General features: G+C 42.6%; 1 long non-coding RNA gene across 1 annotated transcript in view; it reads right to left on the reverse strand.

Annotated features, from left to right (window-relative positions):
• Window positions 1–786, reverse strand: part of LOC133608233 (uncharacterized) — a 6,649-nt gene extending 5,863 nt beyond the window's left edge. The window contains exon 1 of the long non-coding RNA XR_009815530.1: window positions 703–786. This is a non-coding gene — a long non-coding RNA (uncharacterized lncRNA). The remainder of the gene's footprint in view (window positions 1–702) is intronic.
• Between the last annotated feature and the right edge of the window lie 4,732 nt (window positions 787–5,518).

Here is a 5,518-nt window from a genome sequence, read left to right on the forward strand (position 1 = left end):
ACACACACATATATATACACGTATATGTATATATATATAATATATATACATATATATACATATATATATGTGTGTGTGTCTATATATATATATATATATATATATATATAAATAAATATGTATATATATATATATATATATATATATATATATATATATATATATTAATAAAAATTTTGTATTGATTTTTATTTTATATATATATATATATATATATATATATATATATATATACACAAATAAATGAAAACTTTTTTTTTAGGCCATCTACATGTGAAAAAGTTGTGAAAAAGTTTCATTAGAAGGAATTAGAATTATTCTACAAAATAATACATTGTGAGAATTAATCTGAATCGAGAATCGATTCTGAATTGAATCGAATCGTTAGCTGCCCAAATACTCACACCCCCTTGGGTGGGGGGGGGCTTGTGCTGCCAAGTCGCTATGTGGCCTTCAGCTACATGCAAACACCACCGTGTGTGTGTGTGTGTGTGTGTGTGTGTGTGTGTGTGTGTGTGTGTGTTGACAATCTGTGCCGCTAACTTAAGTGCGGTGCCGCTTGCGAATGGTGTCCATGGCAACAAACACCCTTTAGGTCCAATGGAGGAGGATAAGGGGGAGGGGCCATTATGACACGTGTGTGTGTGTGTGTGTGTGTGTGTGTGTGTGTGTGTGTGTGTGTGTGTGTGTGTGTGTGTGTACCTGCTGGGTTGATTGTGTGGGTAAGGGATGACAATGAGCTGAGAGTTGGGGATGATGGCCGTCCATTCCTTCTTCCTCAACTCCTGCAGGTGAAGAAGAACATTCTGGTCACACCTTTTTTCTTCATCTAGTTTACGACGTGACAAACACCGCACGCACGTATCCACACACCTGCACGCTACCGTACAGGTGTGTCTCTTGGCTCCTCCATCCTGCCAATGAGCAGTCACCAAGGTGGCAGGTGAGAGTTGATGACAACAACCAAGATGGAGGAACACACCACAACCACACAACATGAGGAGCAAACTGAAAATGTTGGTGCTGTTTGTTCCATTTACAGTAAAATGCTGTAAAACAACAGTCATTTGTCACAATTTTACCATCAAATATATTGTAATTTTTAGTGTATGATTTGCTTTCATTTTTCAAGCAGATCAAAAGTATTTATACTATTATTATTATTATTATTATTATTTATTTATTATTTAATATTTATTATTTATTTATATATTAATATTATTTATTATTAATATTATTTATTAACATTATTTATTATTATTATTATTATTATTATTATTATTTATTACTATGTATTTATTACTATTTAAAAAAGAATGGTTTGAATGTTTGACAATATCATATTTGTTGCATTACTAGATAATATTTCAGTGTAAAAAATACATGTATTTTACTTTTAATGAGAAAAGATAAAGAACTTTACTGACAAATATCATTTCCAGGCTTTTGGGGGCCAAATAAAATGAAGTGGCCCCCGGGCCTTGAGTTCCACACCAGTGCCGTAACGAATCTACGCTCTATGAAGCCGTCACGTCTTATATAAGCAGACTCGCAGCTCTTGAAAAGCGGCGGCGTCTCTTGGAGACGACTCACACGCCGCCGCCGCCTGCCGTCTTTCAGAGGCGGCGTGTCCTCCGAGAGGAAGAAGCTGCTCAAAGCTGCGGAAAGTCGTGGAAGACGGCGAGGGAGAGGCGGAGTTGTGAGCGGCGGACGGATTGGGGAAGAAGTAGTGAAGCGCTTTGTGCGGCGGAGAGGAAGTCCTCCTGGGAAGGCGAGAAAAAGTCAAATATTTGGACTTTCTAGTAGACGCCCTTGCAACTAGTTAGTGCACACGGCGGAAGGATACGAAGGCAGAATGATACGTAGGTGGAAGGATACGTAGGTGGAAGGTTATGTAGGCGGAAGGATACGTAGACAAAAGGATACGTGGCGCAAAGCTACGCAGGTGGTAGGATACGTAGGCGGAAAGAGAGGTAGGCAGACGAATACGTAGGAGGAAAGATACGTAGGCGGAAGGATACATAGGTTGAAGGATACGTAGGTGGAAAGATACATAGGCGGAAGGATACGTAGGTGTGAAGATACATAGGCAGAATAATACACAGGTGGAAAGATATGTAGGCGGAAGAATACGTAGGTGGAAGGATACGTAGGTGGAAAGATACATAGGTTGAAGGATACGTAGGCGGAAGGATACGTAGGTGGAAGGATACGTAGGTGGAAAGATACATAGGTTGAAGGATACGTAGGTGTGAAGATACATAGGCGGAATAATACACAGGTGTAAAGATACGTAGGCGGAAGAATACGTAGGTGGAAAGATACGTAGGTGTAAAGATACATAGGTTGAAGGATACGTAGGCGGAAGGATACGTAGGTGGAAGGATACATAGGTTGAAGGATACGTAGGTGGAAGGATACATAGGTTGAAGGATACGTAGGCGGAAGGATACGTAGGTGGAAGGATACGTAGGTGGAAAGATACATAGGTTGAAGGATACGTAGGTGTAAAGATACATAGGTGGAAGGATACACAGGTGGAAAGATATGTAGGTGGAAGGATACGTAGGTTGAAGGATACATAGGTGAAAGGATACGTAGGTGGAAGGATGCACTGGTGGAAAGATACGTAGGCGGAAGGATACGTAGGCGGAAAAAGGCGTAAGTGGAAGTATACGTAGGCGGAAGGACACGTAGGCGGAAGGTTATGTAGGCAGAAGGATACGTGGCGCAAAGATACGTAGGCGGAAGAATACTTCGGAGGAAGGATACGTAGGTGGAAGGATACATAGGTGGAAAGATGCGTAGGCGGAAGGATACGTAGGCGGAAGGATACGTAGGCGGAAAAAGACGTAGGTGGAAGAATTCGTAGGTGGAAGGATACATAGGTTGAAGGATACGTAGGCGGAAGGATACGCAGGTGGAAAGATATGTAGGCGGAAGGATACGTGGCGAAAGGATATGTAGGTGGAAAGATATGTGGGCCAAAGGATATGTAGGTGGACGGATATGTAGGTGTAAAGATACGTAGGTGGAAGGATACATAGGTGGAAAAATATGTAGGTGGAAGGATACATAGGTGGAAAAATATGTAGGTGGAAGGATACGTAGGCGGAAGACTATGTAGGTGGAAAGATACATAGGCGAAAGGATATGCAGGTGGAAGGATACATAGGTGGAAAAATATGTAGGTGGAAAGTTGCGTAGGCGGAAGGGTACGTAGGAAAAAGGATGCGTAGGTGTAAAGATACGTAGGCGGAAGGATACGTAGGAGGAAAGATACGTAGGTGGAAGGATACATAGGTTGAAGGATACGTAGGTGGAAAGATACATAAGCGGAAGGATACGTAGGTGTGAAGATACATAGGCGGAATAATACACAGGTGGAAAGATATGTAGGCGGAAGGATACGTAGGCGGAAGAATACATAGGTGGAAGGATACGTAGGTGGAAGGATACGTAGGTGGAAAGATACATAGGTGGAAAGATACGTAGGCGGAATAATACACAGGTGGAAAGATATGTAGGTGGAAGGATATGTAGGTGGAAGGATATGTAGGTGGAAGGATACATCCGCGGAAGAATACGTAGGCGGAAGGATATATAGACAAAAGGATACATGGCGCAAAGATACGTAGGTGGTAGGATACGTAGGCGGAAAGATACGTAGGCAGAAGAATACGTAGGAGGAAAGATACGTAGACGGAAGGATACGTAGGTGGAAGGATACATAGGTTGAAGGATACATAGGTGTGAAGATACATAGGCGGAAGGATACGTAGGTTGAAGGATACGTAGGTGGAAAGATACATAGGCGGAAGGATACGTAGGTGTGAAAATACATAGGCGGAATAATACACAGGTGGAAAGATATGTAGGCGGAAGGATACGTAGGTGGAAGGATACGTAGGCGGAAGGATACGTAGGTGGAAAGATATGTAGGTGGAAGGATACGTAGGTGGAAAGATACATAGGTTGAAGGATATGTAGGCGGAAGGATACGTAGGTGGAAGGATACGTAGGTGGAAAGATACATAGGTTGAAGTATACGTAGGTGTAAAGATACGTAGGCGGAATAATACACAGGTGGAAAGATATGTAGGTGGAAGGATATGTAGGCGGAAGAATACATAGGTGGAAGGATACGTAGGCGGAAGAATACGTAGGTGGAAGAATACGTAGGCGGAAGGATACTTAGGTGGAAGGATACATAGGTTGAAGGATATGTAGGTGAAAGGATACGTAGGTGGAAGGATACACTGGTGGAAAGATATGTAGGCGGAAGGATACGTAGGTGGAAGAATACGTAGGCGGAAGGATACGTAGGTGGAAGAATACATAGGTGGAAGGATACGTAGGTGGAAAGATACATAGGTTGAAGGATACGTAGGCGGAAGGATACGTAGGTGGAAGGATACGTAGGTGGAAAGATACATAGGTTGAAGTATACGTAGGTGTAAAGATACGTAGGCGGAATAATACACAGGTGGAAAGATATGTAGGTGGAAGGATATGTAGGCGGAAGAATACATAGGTGGAAGGATACGTAGGCGGAAGAATACGTAGGTGGAAGAATACGTAGGCGGAAGGATACTTAGGTGGAAGGATACATAGGTTGAAGGATATGTAGGTGAAAGGATACGTAGGTGGAAGGATACACTGGTGGAAAGATATGTAGGCGGAAGGATACGTAGGTGGAAGAATACGTAGGTGGAAAGATACATAGGTTGAAGGATACGTAGGCGGAAGGATACGTAGGTGGAAGGATACGTAGGTGGAAAGATACATAGGTTGAAGGATACGTAGGTGGAAAGATACATAGGCGGAATAATACATAGGTGGAAGGATACGTAGGCTGAAGAATACGTAGGTGGAAGGATACGTAGGTGGAAGGTTATGTAGGCGGAAGGATACGTAGACAAAAGGATACGTGGCGCAAAGATACGTAGGTGGTAGGATACGTAGGCGGAAAGACACGTAGGCGGAAGAATACGTAGGAGGAAAGATACGTAGACGGAAGGATACGTAGGCGGAAGGATACGTAGGTGAAAGGATACGTAGGTGGAAAGATACATAGATTGAAGGATACGTAGGCGGAAGGATACGTAGGTGGAAGGATATGTAGGTGGAAGGCTATGTAGGCAGAAGGATATGTGGAGCAAAGATACGTAGGTGGATGGATACGTAGGCGGAAGGATACATAGGTGGAAGGATACATAGGTTGAAGGATACGTAGGCGGAAGGATACATAGGTTGAAGGATACGTAGGCGGAAGGATACGTAGGTGAAAGGATACGTAGGTGAAAGGATACGTAGGTGTAAAGATACGTAGGCGGAAGAATATGTAGGTGGAAATATATGTAGGTGTAAAGATACGTAGGTGTAAAGATACATAGGTGGAAAGATACATAGGCAGAAGGATACGTAGGTGGAAGGATACGTAGGTGTAAAGATACGGAGGCGGAAGAATATGTAGGTGGAAATATATGTAGGTGGAAAGATACGTAGGTGTAAAGAT

This window comes from Nerophis lumbriciformis, linkage group LG06 (genome assembly GCF_033978685.3).
Source record: "Nerophis lumbriciformis linkage group LG06, RoL_Nlum_v2.1, whole genome shotgun sequence".
In the NCBI taxonomy this organism is placed as follows: Eukaryota; Metazoa; Chordata; class Actinopteri; order Syngnathiformes; family Syngnathidae; genus Nerophis; species Nerophis lumbriciformis.